Genomic DNA, 18,859 nt, shown 5'->3' on the forward strand with positions numbered 1-18,859 from the left:
TTTGGCGGTTGAAAGACGAAAATACGACGATATGGCGTCATTAAATTTAATAATCTTAGACTAAATACTAATATGTTTTTATGTATTTACCTTTAATTTAATATATTTTTTACTTTTACCATTACATGATTTATATTGGTCTAGAACCAGTACTGGAAATAAGCAAATATATGATCCGTAAGCAAGAAGAACGGACAACAGATGGACCACAAAAATTAGAGAATGGTACTCACGAGGAAGAGACATAGACGAGACAAAATCTGGAGATGGGACCATAATATTAGGAAATTAGCAGGGATAACAAAGAGAGTATGTGATGGAAGCTACAACATAAATTGGAAATGGTTGAATAAACTGGAAATGATGATAATGATGATCCGTAGTGTAGTAAAACTCTGAATCAAGGAACAGCAGACTGTCCATTCTTCTTCTTCTTCTTCAAACTGTGTATACTCAACCTGTCCTTCGCATCTGTTGTATATACGGGTATGAATTATGCGGAGGAATACTTTAAAGACATACGACATCAGGCTGATTAACCGGTGGTCATCACATTGAGAAGCGTTTGGTTATTTTGGGTAATGGGATAAAAGTGGATTTTAGCCAATCAGTGGGTATCTTGCCGGCTTTGTATATCGAATAAACAGTTCTGTAAGAATCTTAAGACCCCTGTCATCTGCATCGGCGATTAGCTTTAGGGTTTCCGCGTGGATCAGGTCTGGTCCTACAGCTTTGCTTTTCTTCTGAAGATCTATGGCGCGTTTGACTTCTTCCTTTGTAATATCAGGACTAGAATCATTGAGATTACTAGCTATGGGTGGTTGATCGGACCGTGTATCTGCGTAGAGTAACTCAACATACTTCATCCACCGAGCGAGCTTTTCCTCGACGCCTACCCCAAGATTCTATTGTTAGCATCTCTCAGAATACCTCGACACTGTTTACCTGTAAAATTCCTGTGTTTGTAAATTCTATGATATTTTTGTGGATGTTAAACAAATCATGTTTCTTTTGCAAGGTCTCCATTTCACTCCACTTGTCTGCTAGCCAACGCTCCTTTGCTCTTCGACATTCAGTTCGCACAGCCCTGTTCAGCTCCTTGTAACGTCGAGTGTCTCTTGAGAGTGTCCATTGGAGAAATATAAAGGGGCACAAACATAGCAAGGCCTACGACCAAAGAAGTAACTCTAAAACCACAAAAGAACTGCTAATACTCAGCAAAAATAAGGTCCATATTACAATAGTCCTCTTGAGAGAACATCATATTCTAACTTGATATCCATATGTTTGGACTAACATGGTGGCATCTTATCTCTCTGAAAGGACAATTTTAATTGAAAACGATACTACTAAAAGGCAGATTAACGTAACCAGTGGAGTGCCACAGGGGTCAGTACTTGACCCAACACTATGGAATATCCAATACAACGACCTACTGGAAACGGTTATGCCCGAAGGAGTAACACTAATCGGCTTTGCCGATGACGTAGCGATGGTGGTAACGGCCAAAAACAAAAAGACACTCATGAGTGTTGCTAATGCAGGACTACAAAAAGTAGCCAACTGGATCGAGCGCAAAGGTTTAAAACTAGCACCGAACAAAACTGAAGCGGTTTTATTAACCACCAAGAGGAAACTCTCTCATATATCATTTGAGCTTCTCGGTACAACAATTTCACCAAAGAATGCAATAAGATATCTTGGAGTTTGGCTTGATTCAAAGCTTACATTCGGCGAGCATATAAATCAAGTTATACGAAAGGCGGAACGAACTTTGACCGCACTGCGTAGGCTGATGCCTAATATAGGAGAGCCACTTGCTTCCAAACGTAGAATCCTAGCGTGTGTAGCACACTCTCAACTGTTATATGCCGCCCCAATGTGGCACTTCGCAATATCAAAGGGATATATAAGGCAAAAACTTAAAGCTATACACCGTAAACTGAACCTCAAGATCTGCAGTGCATATAGAACCGTCTCCGCTGAAGCATTAAATGTCATATCCGGGGTGCCGCCTATTCACCTACTGGTAGAGGAGAGAAGAGAGAGATACAAAGGGACATCAAAACTGGAGGCAACAAGCATACTGATGATTGAATGGCAAAAGGAGTGGGATCTAGATAGATATGGTAGATAGACACATGATCTCATACCAGACATTAATATCTGGTTAGACAGAAGCTTTGGAGAGACGGACTATTTCCTAACTCAGGCATTGACAGGGCACGGATGCTTTAACAACTATTTGCATAAAAGGGAGAGATCCATCTCAAATTTGTGTATGTATTCCAAGGAAGTTGACAGTGTCGAACACACACTATTACTCTGCAATGAATGGAAGCAGTTTAGAGAGTCATTGCAACGGGACAGTGGTTGACAAGTCTTTAATGCCAAAAATATGATGCAAGGGCTGCTAAGTAGTGAAACATCATGGAAAATTACATATAGATGCATTCGAGAAATAATAGAAACCAAAGGAAATAGAATGCGGGGCCTAACAGCATAGACAGCCTTCCATCTGAAGTAATGCGCAAGCGGTTTCCAGCTGGATAGAGCGATGGAATGCGAGGAGGGTTTTTTTAGTCGGTAGGAATCCGACACTACCCAACGGTGTCTTGTGCAAGATTTTTCCCCTCCTCCTCAAAAAAAAAAAAATACGTTTGGAAATAATACAATGGAATTTTCAGTTGATCACCAGTTCAAATCACATCGACTTCAGCAACCGAACATAAATTGGTAGCTGAGCTGGTACCCAAAATAAACATTAAAAAACTTCTAGTAATACATTTCCTGCTAATCCATTATTACATGAAATATTACAGGATGCAAAAATCTCAAAATCAATTTTTTAAAGTCCGCCTTAGATACTTAACCTTGCTTACGTCTATTCAATCGTAAAACACATCTGGAGTATAGTTAGAAGTTTTTTTTTAAACGTCTAGTCGCTCAGAGAGTAAATATTTAAAGTTGCTCAGTCTGAGGAGATTAAAAATACAATTTAAATTTGATAATAGTCTGTTTCTAAATATACTTGTTAATTTTCTTTATTTTTAACTATTTTTTAATCATCATTTTCAGCTTATTCAGCCATTTCCAATTATGATGTAGCCTCCCTCACATATTTAGATGATCTTTTTGTAGTTGGGCCCATTGTTGTCTTGGCTCTTTTAAAAAGTGTCTCTAATTCCAATATAATCTATTTTAGACAAAAAGTTTTCAGATAAAAGTTGTAAATAATCACATCCTTAATGAGTTTTTGTCCTCTGTTTTTTTTTAAAGCTTGTCATTTTTGACATATGACACAAACATGTTTTTTTGAATGGAAACCATAGTTGGCCATGACTTCATAAAAAGCGCCATTTTTTAAGCTTTTCAGTGATATAAGCTATAATATGTTTTTCCGAAAAATTACTGCGTTATATTATTCTTATAATTTTAAACAATTTCACTTAGTTAGATATGGAAACAAGTTCAATCGTCGCTGCCCTCAGAAATGTGAAACTGTCACATCCAAAGTTTGTAAATTGAATGAAGAAAAGGGTGTAGGATTATTGGTTCAACTTTTCTTGGCCATACATTTTCGAGGATACGTTGACTGAACGTTACTTACGTTTTTTAGAGAACGATTTTCAAAATATGTTAGAAAAGTTAAATTTAGATACTTGCGCATCAATAGAGTAGTTCCAACATGATTTCCTTGACCCCATGACATGATGGGGTCCAACGTGACTCCTCTCCCCATAATGAAAGAAATGTTAAAAATTATTTACATCATTTTTATGGAAACTCAGGGATAGGAAGAGTTGGACCAATTTCATGGGCCTCCTCGATCACCTGACCTATCCATTTTAGACTTTTTATGTGGTATCAGTGGCGTAACAACAGACTCACGGGCCTGTGTACCAAAATTTTACCGGGCCCCCTATTCCACCTACATATTTCAATACTTATATACTAATCTGAATAATATGCACTCATATTTTGGGTTAGAAATAACATTATCAAATTAATTTTTTTTAGTATTATTTATTACTGCCACACAGAATATGTAACCCAAAACATATAAAATATCAAATAAATAAAAAATAAATAAAAACAAAACAAAAAACAACAACAAAACTAACTAAATTAAAATAAACAATGTAAATAGGAACATGAACATGTTAAAATTCTTTTTTCCTTGCTTTAGCATGGGCGAAAGTTGACACAATATTACCAATGTCTATTCTTCGGGCAACTTCATTTTCTATTGAAATAATTGCCAAAGCTAATAACCATTTTTCGCCCATAGTATTTCTTAAATATAATATAATAAAGTAATAAAATGGTGCCCGGTGGCGTAGAGGTACAGGCTCTCGTCTACCAATCTCAAGGTAGTGGGTTCGATTCCCACACCCGGCATTGCATCAGCCGACTATTTTTATTAAAATAAAAATAGTTTGGGTACCAAGGTCGACTCAGCCTTAAATGAGTACTTGGTATTCACAATCCTGAGGTAATAATAGGCGGTTGAAGCGTAGTGCTAGCCACATTACCTTCCTTGTATACCGAACGGCTCTAGCATGGCAAGCTGTATGTACTTTGCTACTCCCAAGGCGTTAAACGCTATATACGGGAGCTATTATTATTATTAATATAATAAAATTATAAATATAATTTTTGACAAGCTTTAATTTGGAAAAAGATCTTTCAAAAATGCAATTGATTTCATATAAATTATTACGGAAACATTGCCTGAAGGAGTGTAATTGAGAAGAAATCGTATAGGCAATATCATCGGGGTATTTAAGGTATAGAACCTGACCCATTTCATATATATCCTCATCAGAAACAGAAGGATTCTGCTTGATTCGCGATAGCATGTGATAGATATGGAAATGCGGCCCGGGCCCCCTGAGGGCTCGGGCCCGTGTGCTTCGCACACACGGTACATCGGTGGTTACGCCACTGTGTGGTCTGGTTAACAACAAGGTTTACAATTTACAAAAGAACTTATGAATTAAGAGAGGCATTTGAAGAAGCGGTACGAGAGAAGTTTAATAAAGTCGACTGGTCGTTCTGTGAGAATACTCGTGGCTAGGAATTCAGTTTTAAAAAGATGCATTTATGTACTGAAAACAATGGCGGATTTTTGGAACATTTTCTAAAACAACTGAAAGTGAATGTAGTGATATTATTTTTTTTAAGTTGTAGTTTCTGTAATGTAAATTGTACAGAACCGTTTAATAATATATTCTATCGTTTTATAAGTTATAAATCATAACAGAATAAGAATACCATACCAACTAAATGAAATTAGTCAAGAATGATAAGAACCAAACCAAAAAACAACATTATAGCTTATATCGCTGAAAAGCTTAAAAATGGCATTTTTTATGAAATCATCCCCACTCTGGTTTTCATTAAAAAAAACATATGTTTGTGTCATATGTTTCAGAACACAGACTCATTAGGGATGTCTACAACTTTAGGGATCTACAACTTTTATCCGAAAACTATTTGTCAAAAATCGACTATAATGGAATTAGGGACAATTTTTAATATAGCTAATTTTTTTTTTCGAAATATCTAGTAAGCCACGAACTTTTTTAAAAATCTGAAAGGCGCATATTTACGACCCCACAAAATTACAATTCTTACCCCATTTAACCGACTCGCTATCTTCAGTAGTTTCCGAGCTACCCATAGAGAACATGGTAGGAAACCCTGTATAGTACGAATGAAAATGAATCCGAAATATGGTACACTTTACTAATGTGTATACTTCCGTAAGAAACGTTTATTTTAAAACTAACATTGTCTAAATAAATACTGGCACGTTCACGATGTAATTGTGCATCAAATGCAGATGGCGTGTTAGTCAGACGGCATCCGATATGCATACGGCACCAGGGATAACCTATCTTAACCTGCCAGCATCCCATTGACGTCATCGAATAAATGGCATTCGCGTGTGTTTATTTATTTAGAAGAAAACTGTAGAAAAAACGAATAATTTCTTAGGTTTTCCCGATAGCTTACAGTCTTAATATTGCTTATTGAATAATCAAACTGTGATATTAGAATCGGATAGGTTGTTTGCATAATAGTAATTATTTCTTTCTAATTTCCTGAGTAAAAATAAATTGTATAAAAAGTGCAACTCAGGAGCGTTACAATATTAAATCAACACTGATAAAAAAAGATAGACTTGAACTAAAGTCGTCATCGTTCTTGAAAAAAAATATTTAGTGGCAAGAGAATTTATTTTAGTGTAAAAGAAAATATTTTGCTTGAAGAAAAACTCTCTTAACTCAAGAAAACTGGTTCTCTTGAAAAATTCGAAAATTTCTCTTGAATCTATTTTCATTCAACCAAGTGCAAGTTACTTTGTTTTAAGATAATAAGAAAAATACGCTAAGAAGTACTTCATTCAAGAAACATGGCCATTTTTCCAGTAGCTAAATACTCGTTTGATGAAAAACAATAACGACACGCAAAGACGATGACGAAGGATGGTATATACAATCAGTCGGCAGTCCGATCAGTCGTATGTCGCATTTCATAGGTCGCACATCATAGTACGTACGGGTTTTGTTGCTTGGAATTTTCCACTTGGAATTTTGCATAATTTGCTTTTTAAGCGCATATCGTATAACAAATTAATGATCGTTATTAACATGCATTTGTCATTTTTTATGGACAAATTTTAGGATATATGGATTCTTTAAAGGAATTTCTGAAAAAATGGAAATTAGAGCATTTATTTGCTATATTTGAAGGTAAGAGACATTTACCTAATGTACCTGTTTAGATAATGCATGCGTCACTATAGATAGAATAAGAATAATAAATAAGCAAATAATTACAAAAATTTTAGATTTTCAAGTCGTCGTATTAAAAAATTTAAAATGTGACCAAAGCTTAAAATTTTAATAATTTATTTGCTTTACTTTGATTAATCGTGATGTAACATTTTTTATAATTTGTAGAGTGATGAACCACCCCAAAAAATACCAAGGATTGAAGAAGCAGAAATAACTACTATCGAGGAAAATAATATCACTTTACTTACTACAGACCAGGAAAACTTAAATTTATCAGAAAATAATATACCTCGTAATATGCCTGTATATGATGTATAGACTTCTCTTAGATCAAAATAAATTTTAGCTGAGTCAATAGTATTCGCTATTGGTTTAAGAAAAGTGTCTCTTTAATCAAGGAATGTCCCTTTTCAATCAAGAATTTTTGCATGAATCAAAGAGACTATTGTTCTTGTAGCAAGAACTTCTTTGCATATTCATTTTGGGTCAAGAGTGAAATACTTTGGACAGATAGATTCTTCTGTTCTCTAAAGTAATTTTTTAAAGCTTATGAAAAGATAGTTAATGCTTTGGGCAAAGAAACGTCGTTCTTGACCCTATTGAAAAGCGCCAATCTTTTGGGTCAAAGTCATATTCATTTCGACTGAGAGATCCTTTTTTTCAGTGAAGTAAATCACTGAAGGAAACTGTCGCAAACATAAACTTCCATTTATCTTCTTCTTTTGTTGTACAGGGTGGGTCAAATTGGACGCTTATAAAAGGAAACACCCTTTTCTATAGGAGATAGACGAAAACTAATATCGCTGTCTGGAGCTCAATTTTCATCAAAAACATGATGGTGAAAACCGCACATCGATATCTGTTACCGTTTCGGAGTTACGGGTTTTTCAAAAATGTACATTTTTAACAAATCGCTGTAACTTATTTTGCTATGGAAAATTTTGTATTTCTGTGAAAACATTTTCAAAGCGCCTTTTTACGTAGAATTTAATGGTTTAAGTATAATTTTTTTTAAATTAATAATTTAAGAGTTATTAACAGAAAAATTGATTTTTTATTTGGGACACCCTATATATTTTTAATTAACTGAAAATAACTTAAAATTACCTTTCCAAAAATATAGCACACTTGATATTTTGTTATAGTCCCCTTTGAAATACAAAATTTTTAAAAGTTTGCCACTTTTAACTAGTATATAGGCTTTGCACCCCTTATTGATGACCTGCCCCTAATGGAACTGAAAAACATATTTTTCCAGCTGAAGTTATCAGCAATCTTTTTCAGCCAATTTCGAGAATAATTAACCAATATAGAATAGCTAACCAAGATCACAGCCATTGGCCGTCGAGGCCGCCGGACTTAGTACCTATGATCTAATCCTATGGATATCTTTGCGGAAGAATATAAAATATCTATTAGCAGGTAATAAATTTAAATATACAGGGTCGGTCATAAAGTTGTGGTACATCAAAGTTTCATTTTTTAAATGGAACCCCCTGTATATTATGGCATATTTCGGTTCTTCCTTCAATTCTAAGCAAAAATCGAAATACACACAATGTACCTCATACCAACCGTTTCCAAGTTATTGACTTTTGAAAATATCACTTAAACAATTTGATTTAACTAATTTCGATATGTTCAGTTTTATTTAACGACGCCATTTTGCCGAAACTGTGATACTTAATAATATTTGACATTAGTTCTCAAGTTAGCACTTATAGATGTATAAAATGAGAGTATAACAAGTCTGGAAATTACAAAATTTTCGTTTAACATTTCAATTCTTCAATTTATGTACATTGTGTATTACGATGATTGTTTAAAATTGAAGAAAAAATTGAAATATGCAATAATATACAGGGGTCTCATTTAAAAAAAATTGAGTTTGATGTGACACAACTTTATGACCGACCCTGTATACTTAAATTTACTGGTAGTTAATAGGAATTTAAAAATCCATTACAACAGTATCACAGTTTCGGCAGAATGGCATCATTAAATCAAACCAAACACATCGAAATTAATTAAATCGAATTGTTTAAGTGATATTTTCAAAAGTCAATAACTCGGAAACGGTGGCTTTGAGGTACATTGTGTGTATTTCAATTTTTGCTTAGAATTGAAGGAAAAATTGAAATATGTAATAATATTCGGAGAGTTCTATTTAAAAAATGAAGTTTTGATGTGCCACGACTTTGTGAACGACCCTGTATACTTACTAGCCGATTAAATTTATTACTAGCCGATAGATATTTAAAAATCCTATAACTTTTGTATTTAACTTTTTGCGGTACCTCCTATATTTTACCTAATAATCGACCATTTCCATACATAAAAGCGACCCTGTAGAAGCAGAATGAAATTAAAATACGCCTAGTGATTTTCAACATTTACTGGATTTCTGACTTTCCCTCTAAAATTTATAATTAAATAAAAATCTATAAATATTTAAAGAAAAAAAATATTCATCACATTATAATTATATTAGTAAGTTGCATTAAAAAATAACATTTTTAGCACGAAGTAATTTTTTAAATATATTTTTGTATCAAATAACCTCCAAAGAGAATCGTAAATTTCATCTTCAAAAAAATGCGACGCAATATTTTTTGAACTAAAAATACGGCATTACTAAACAGATTTTTAAATTGAAGCGATCGAACATGCCTCAAGTCTGATGATGATGACTAATTTTTTCGGCTGTCTGGAATAAATCCATTAATAATGAGGCGGTTTAGATTGTTCAAGAGATGTTCGTGTATTGCTAAAAAGTGTACAAATCAATAATATTAATATAAACCAATATAGATTTTGAGAGGGCTTTCGACTCGATATTTCCCAAGAACAGTTAACCTAAAGAACTGCTCATTCAGTCAAAAGTGTCTGCCATGTGCATGCGAAAACTCCTCGCTTTGTGACGTCATTGTAGTCCTTGTTATAGTTATTAGTCTTATATCAGTCCTTATCCGGCACCCAATAATACACACACGTGCATTATTGGTTGCCGGATGCAAAACGTTCATTATTTAGTTTATTTATTTAAACACCTTATATGTATAGTCTGTCCAACGAGAAGACCCTTGACAGTGATAGATGTGTCTGTCATTTTAATTTCAAAGTAGTTTATTTTATTTTACAAAGAAATAAGTTGGTACAACTGGAACGCATAGCAGGAAATATTTAAAATTTGATTGACAAGATGACAAGTGATTACTTCAAAATATTGTGAAAAAAACTGTATAAAACTGAAAAAATGTAATCGAGTTATTTTATTTAATAAAAACGGTATGTGTTAATACAAAACAAACAAGAACAAGGCACTACATACCAAAAAAATATAAAAAATAACTATTATTTACTTTCAAGCTTTATGAAACTACCCGCATTTATGATTATATTTATCAATATAACTTATGTACAAATACAAATTTGTAATATTCCACAGGTATAAATAAAACAACATAGGTAAATACAACAACTATTTTATTAATAATAACACCTACCAAATTTTATACCTTAAAGGTGGATTAATTACCTTTAATCTTAATTTTTTTAAACCAGTACCTTTTGACATTATTTTTCTGCACCAGTACTAAAATCCATTATTTACCTATCGTGTGATGTCGATATTTTACAGCTACTCCAGTTTTTAGTATGTGTTTAGTTTGATCCTTATATACGAAATGCACTTATCTACGACGAAATGGTATACAAACTTTATCGATGGCAACTTCATTGGTGTATAAGACTTTCTGCCTGGGCAGCGTGTATTAACCATAAACTGTGCTCTGGGCCTACAGTTAATTTTCACTCGATTTTTCCTCCACTTGACTTCAAAAGACACAAAACACACGTAATAATACGAATCAAAATGCATCATCTTTCAAAATGCAGGGTATTTAACAAAAGTTGACACAAAATTATAACCAATAATTTGGCAAGACTTTGACAAGCGTCAAAAATGACAAAAATCTAAAGGCGAGTTCATACGCATCGGCGTCCGTTTGTCGTTCATCGTTCCGTCAAACCAATAAAATTGAAATACGATCTGTCATTTTTTAAATAAACCAATAAAACTGGTTAAAAACAACAAGACACGACGTATGACGGATTTATATTTAAACCCATCCATAGATAACTTAAAAATTATTAGAAACTTTTTTTAGTAAAATAAATAGATTGGTATGGGACGTCATCTGCTTTTCTTCTGTCATCGTCTGTCGAAATCTTACCTGAGAAAAAAAACAGAGTATATGCAGTATAGAAAGTTAACTGTATAAATCGTATTAAATACTCGGATAATGCATTTTTAAGAACAGCAGTTCCCAGCATCACACATTTTGCAGGCATTCTTTTTAGAGTACTTCCATATTTTGCTTTAAAATCATTAATAAACAATATCGTAGGCACTTAGTAAGCACTTTGTCACAATCCACAACACAAAATGAACGTATTTATACACTCTATAGCTCTAAAAATTTTAAAAACACCTTTTCACATTTAAAATTGACAAAATAATTAACTCAAAATTTCTCAGCTGTTATTTTTATAAGTTTACTATAGGCGAATAATAATACACACTATCATGACAAGGACTACAATGACGTCACAACTGTCAGCTGAAGCGCGGGAAGAGGCGAACGTACGTCTTATCAGGATCAGCAATCCTTTGGATATATCCTAAGGCAATAATAGAAGCTCTAGTGAAACAAGATATTAACAGGCCTTATATAGAAAATCTCGCCAATATTGTAGTGTAATACGTCGCAGTGTAATACAAAGAAGCCAAAGCAAGAATAATGATATATAAAACAACCCCAGAGCACAGAATATCTAGCTACGCAACAGAAAAATACTCGAAATGAAAGAGCTTAAATTGCACAAATAAAATACTAGATGGCGCGACAATATCATAATCAGAATAGAATTGGAAATTTTCAATTTCCGGTTTTAGATCGACGGTTGTCGACGGCACGTCGACGGCCTTAAAGCTCGGCTAAATATGCACAGTTGCCAGATTCAAACAGACTTTAATTGGCATCCCATTCTTTTTCTGGTGTATAATAATTTCTTTCTATTCTTCGTTTCTTGTCAGATACACTTACATTAATTATTCGTTTGGCTTTTAAAATAGTTTTAAGTTTAAGTATATTATTAGTAAACATATGCTCACAAAATATGTAATACACTACTTTATTATGTTAACTAAGAAAATAACTTTAATTACCTTTATAATTAATAATATACAGGGCGATTGATAGTGATATTTATTAATGCTGAAACGTTAGTAATGAAATATACGTTTAATAATAATGGAAATAATTTATTAAAATGCAGTATAAAAAATGTTAATTGACTAAAAAAATACTATAATAACAAATTTCTTCTGTTGCCACGTTATTTATATAGACCTAGGTAGATTTTTAAAGTGACGCAGGTACAATTAATAATATATTAGTTCGGCATAAAAGTTGCTGTCACGACATCGTACAATAAATTAAAATTCGTAAAATAAATTAAAATTATTAATTAAACAAATCTTTATAAAGAAACGCAAGTATCCCAAATTTTGGCCCAATCGAACTCCAGAAAGTGATATCATATAATATTGTACTATATTATGGTACCACTCGATATGCTTCATAATATTGCAATGTCACCGAAGATCCGTAGTATACCAAATTTAAGCACAATCGAACGCCAGGAAATGGTATCGTAATATGGTACTATAGGTAGGTACCACTTTATATGCATCATAGTACCATCATATTACAATGTCATCGAAGATACGTAGTATACCAAGCTTAAGCCCAATCGAACGCCAGGAAATGGTATCGTAATATGGTACTACATTATGGTACCTCTTGATATGCTTCATGGTACCATAATATTGCAATGTCATCAAAAATATGCAAGTAAAATCAAATATGAGCCCAATCGAACGTCAGGAACTGGTATCATAATATGGTGCTATAGAAGGTACCACTTTATATGCATCATAGTACCATCATATTACAATGTCACCGAAGATACTTCCTATACCAAGTATATATAAGTCCAATCGAACGCCAGGAAATGCAATTACAATCAAACGTCACAAAGTGATTATAATTCAACTCGTAAGATTTAACTCCAACTAACATGGCAAGTTAAATAGCTAAACGTTTGAAAAAAGAGCTCTAATCTATTTTAATATGTTTAAATGATGTAGCAAATTTGAAGGTAGGCTTTATAAGGAAGTATTACGATATGAATTACACAATGGCAACGTTGCATAAAATTTTTTTAAATTTCGTTTGTAGAAAACTGTTTTCTTTTAAATTTATCGCCCTCTATTATGTAGTAGCGAAACTACCGCATCAAAATATCTGATTTGGAGACAGGCTTTAAAAGCCTGTCTCCTTTTGATACCTACGATTTTATACGTGTAACGAGGCTTCTGTTGCGTAGCTAGATATTCTTTGCCCAGAGTTTCCAACTGACAAAGGAGTACAACAGGGAGACGCGATATTCCCAAAGCTGTTTACAGCCAACACTAGAATAAATCTTCCGTCAACTAGAATGGACCAACAAAGAATTAAAAATAAATGGAGAATATCTTAACCGTCTAAGATTTGCTGATGACATGGTCCTAATTGCCAATGGTTCTGAAGAACTACAAACACAAATTAACGAACTAAATCCAATCAGCAATAAGAGCTCTCAAAATGAAACTAAAAAAAACTAAAGTAATGTACAACGAACTAGTAGACAGAAGAGACATTTTAAAAAATAAAACAAAACTAAAAAGAATAGAGTGGATACGACAAAAAAACCAGGTAATAGATGTCATCCAAACAATCAAATCCCTCAAGTGGCAATGAGCAGGACACCTGGCAGGAAGGACGAACATCATATGGACCACAAAAATTATAGCATGGTACCTACGGGGAGATAAAAGACCTACTGTATTTGCACACACACTACGTCAGTGTAAAACGGTAACAACATGAAACGCGTCGATTAACTGCAGTGGCGGCAGCGATAGAACACTAGAATCGAGGGTTGTCTCACTTGGGTAACAAATGTACATGTACTGCCAAAATATCATCTTTCTACCAAGCGACTGCCAATCACAGCCAAGAAGACTGCCTATGACTGCCATGTAATTATTATAGGTGACTGCCAGCGACTGCCAAGAAAATGCACATGTAATTCCAGTAGTGAGACACCCCTCGACTAGAATTAAAAAAGAAGAAAAATAGAAAAAAGTGGGCTAAACATTGGTTATTTAAAATATACCGGAATCTCTAATTTTCTTTAAATCGTTGCACAAATTGCTACGAAAAGAGTAGAGTCAATTTTATTTTTTTACACTTTGTAGAGAAGCTTCCACATCCACCTCCTTCATTTTTTCAAGTAGAATTTTATGAGCTTTATTTTTTTTGTCGCGATATTTGCAATATTATCAATCTTAATTTTCCATAACAAGGGGCCGTCCTCTGTCGTAAACACTGCGACCTGTGAGGCCTATTGTGTTTGTCCCCCTTCTATATCTGCACCCATTCTCCTGTACACTAGCTTATGCAGGTCCTTGATAGGATGGCAGCATAGTTTCTCCGGTTCTAGCCCAGTTTTCCCAAATAAAAAGTGTCGCTTGCGATCCAGAGCCTCGCAATGACATATTATGTGCTCCGCTGTTTCAGGATCTTTATCGCAGAGTCTCCAGCAAAGACTTCCTTGATACAGGTTGAGCTTGTTCAGGTAACACTTGACAGCCATGTGTCCTGTCAAGAGGCCTGTTGTAATCCGAACTTTATTCCTGCTAAGCATAAGCAGTTCATTTGCTGTTTTAGAGCTAGGTGCTTGGATAAAAGCCTTGCTGTGCCTGTGCCCCTGTCTGTTTCTCCAATGGACATTGTGCTTTGCTCTGATCCATAGTTTTAGTGCACTACGGGCCATACATTTGGGTATTCCCCGTACTGGCTCTGGACCAAGATAGGATGCCGATGATCCCTGCCTAGCTAGCTCATCGGCTTTTTCGTTGCCTTGGATGCCGCTGTGGCCCGACACCCAGAATAATTTAATTCTGTTCTTTCGTGCCAGAGCTCCCAGTTCACCCAGGCATTCCCAGACGAGTCGCGACGATACCTTTGGGTTAATAAGCGCCCCAAGTGCCGCCTGACTGTCTGAGCATATATTGATGAGCTTACCTGAATAAGCTCTTCTATTGTTTTCTCTCGCACATTGTAGAATGGCGAAGATTTCTGTCTGGAATACGGTTGAGTGTTTACCCAAGGAAAAGGATAAGCCTGCCCTTGGTCTTTCCCCAAATACTTCAGCTCCTGTTCCTTCAGCGGTCTTTGACCCGTCTGTATACCAGGTTAGTCCATCCTGAAGGAATGTTATATCTGTCCACATTCCTCGATCCGTTTTGTTCACCTCGAATGGTTTGTGGTAGTGATAAAGAGGGGTCATTTGGTCCGATCTCAATTGGAGTAGAGATCCTCCGATAGAATCTCCCATCTTTAAGTGTCCTGTTTCTGTCCTATTTCCCAGAGACGAGACACTTTCTTGTCGATAGAGTCCCATTCTTGCCTCCGCCTGGATCACTATGTGAAGAGGCGGAAGGTCCAGAAGCGCCCCCTTTGATGCAGTGGGCGTTGATTTCATTGCCCCTGTTATGCTCAGACAAGTATTTGCACCTTACTAGGCAAGGGCCTATAGACAACGTCTAAAACTGTATTAAAAACTCTTTATTTAAATACCGTAAATCCATGTCGGTTAAATTTTTTTTTGAAAAAGTTACAAACTTAATAGAATCAACAAAGCAAATGATACAACAACAAATAATAAATGCAACATGTACACGTGCACCAATGTGAAAGACCGCCGGCGCCGATTAAAAAGTAATGGCGCACACATTATCGGTTTACACGAAGATTGATGAACCGATGATTAAGATTTCAAGCAAATGCAGAAATTTTCACTGACGGTGATGATATCCGTGTTGTGCCACAGACTATCAGTTGTAATTGTCGTTTTTAATCGCGACGATTAAAAATGACAAAAAAGAACGAAGTCTGTGGGGTCCTGAGGAAGATCAAACCTGAGATAGGACCATGATATCAGAAAATTAGCAGGGATAACTTGGGACCGCATAGCCAACAATAGACAACAATGGGCCCAGCTACAAAAAAAAAACATCTAAACATGTAAGGGAGGCTACACCATAACTGGAAACGGTTGAATAAGCTGAGAATGATGATGATGATGATGATATTATGTACAGGGTATCCTGACTTCAATCCTTATCATTGGAATCTCGGAAAATAGAAGATATATAGGAAGTCGGTTAAATGTAGTATAAATATGTCTAGAAAGTATCTCTAAATATGTCCAGAATTTCGTGAGGAAACCAAAAATTAAATGAATGTTATAGAGGCCGCTGTATTTAAAATAAAGAGTTGTATTGGTGATAACACGCCTTTGTTTAACTATAATCGAATTTATTTCGTTTGACTTAAACACCCTGTCTATTTTGTTAAGTTTAGTTTATTTTTTTATGTAATGTTTTAAAAATATTACTATTGTTTTTGTCTGGTGTTGTCGGTTTATTTTAAAATCAAGAACCTTGAGAAGAAAATGTAATAAATTTAAAACAGTTGTGATAAAGCAGGACCGTAAATTTTGAAGAAAAATATGTCAGAGTCATGGAAACTTACAAAAATCATGTTGACAGTTTCTTGTAATAAACACCTCTTATACAATCATAAAATTTAATAATAGCAATTTGCAAAATAAAATTTTCCAAAATTGAGACTATTCAATCAAAGTCGAGAATTTTTAAACTCTTATATTTTCATAATCCAGAAATTTAATTTTATTCGTATTTAGTGAAGATAGTACATAATAATAATAATATACATTTGCAGTGACAATGACATACCAAAAACAATAAAAAATAAAAAGCGCATATATTTTCAAGGCTGATAGACCTCGATAAAAGAAACATATTTGAAAAATTTTCAAAGAATTGGGAAGATATATGCAACCTAATGGGTGAATTCGCGACAAGGTTGATTTGATTTCCCATTAAATCTCAAATGCTGTACGGTGGAGCCTCTACTCGTTCTGCTGTCAACGCATAAAACACTCATTTTCTCTTATTCAGCTAACGAAAACATATCAAAGACGGTATTGAACTGAAAGCGACAGTGTTGCCATATTAATATGTTTAATATCTGTCATACGTTCGACGAAAATATCTTTGGATGAAAAATCCGCGTTTATGTATTGAAAATTTATTCGTGTTAAATATAGCATAAACAACAAAAATTAGAATGGCCTGAAAATGACGACTATTGACATTTTCCATAATATTTTACATATGAAATAACAGTGATCTTCATTTCCAGACCAACTCTGACGCCGTTCTTTGTTTAATCATATAATACGATATTAAATTGTTTATCGATAAAAAATCCGTATTACCTATTAACGTACTGTGCCCAAAATCCGTAAATCTACGGATTAATCCGTAGTTCTGGCAACACTGTCTTCGGCAACCACCCACTCTGTCGCTGAAAGCAGAACTACGGTTACTGTTGCCAACTTAGCTGTTTTCCCGCTAGGTCTAGCGGTTTATTTTTTAGTTTAGCGGGAAAAAATATTATTTAGGCTAGCAGGTTTTTTAGCGGTTTTATTTATTTTTTTAATTTTTGAATAAAATATATGTAAAATTGACAAAAGGTTTTTTATTTCAATTCTAAAAAACGATTTTTTTAAATTTGAACCAATAGTCGCGTAAAAATCATATATATTATCTTATAGTACCTATGCCTAGAATCTTCGAAGTCACGTTAAATTCATCAAAAAGCGAAATTTCAGGTTCAATATCGCCCTTAGCGGTTTCTAGCGGTTTTTAATATACAAATCTAGCGGGTATCCATCTTCCAGATTTGGCAACCCTGACTACGGTACGAATTTATACATTCCGTACATGTATACGACACCTAGCACAATCCCATTGGTCAGATTTGAATTTTAAACTAATTAAACTCCGAATGCCATATGCGAGTATGGAATGTAAGACAGTGCCATATGTACTTAAAACCCCACCAAAAAGAGTGAAACCAAGGCAATCCGTATATTGATTGCTATTAAATATTTACAGCTTTTTTAAAAAATAAAAACAGTTATAAAAAAAATTATGGTCCGGCGTGAGATTTGAACCACGGACCTTTCGTTCACGAAGCGATGGCCTCAGTCACGGAGCCACAGCTACCGTGACTGAGAGACGTCGTCAAACTTGGAATTAATACATTTTTATAAAAACCACACAGTTAAAAATTTCAATGCATTTTTTGAGTTTAGTTTGGTGGACGAAGACATTATGTTTATAAGTATTTACTGGATATTAAATCGGAAGCAATTGGCATTGACGATGTGATGATAAAAATGATTTTGCTTTGTTGTCCGCATATATTGCCTATAATAACAAATATTTTCAATAGCTGTCTTTTATCTAACACATTTCCAGATGAATGGAAAATAAGTAAAGTTCTACCAATGCCAAAGAAATCACATCCCTTAGAGCTTAGCGATTTGCGTCCGATAAGCATTTTACCAAAGCTTTCTAAGTGCTTGGAAAAGATAATGAATGCTCAAATTAAAGTATATCTAGATAGAAATGTTTTACTTTCGAAGAGGCAATCTGGTTTCAGACAGGGATATAGTTGCACAACTTCTTTACTTGATGTTGTGGATGATGTTCTTAGAATGACAGATATTGGAAAAGCAACAGTCTTAGTTTTACTGGATTATACAAAAGCATTTGACACAATTTCTCATAAACTACTTTTGGCAATATTATCCTATACAGGTTTTTCCGCGGACGCGGTTGCAATGATTCATAGCTATTTGTCTAATAGATATCAAATTGTTCATACGGAAAAGAGTCAATCTACTAAAAATAAAATTCTGAGAGGTGTGCCTCAAGGAACCATATTGGGCCCATTACTTTTTAATATTTATGCAGCACAAGTTTCTTCGGAAGTAGTTACATCTAA

This window comes from Sitophilus oryzae, unplaced genomic scaffold (genome assembly GCF_002938485.1).
Source record: "Sitophilus oryzae breed Bouriz unplaced genomic scaffold, Soryzae_2.0 scaffold_484_pilon_pilon, whole genome shotgun sequence".
NCBI lineage: Eukaryota > Metazoa > Arthropoda > Insecta > Coleoptera > Curculionidae > Sitophilus > Sitophilus oryzae.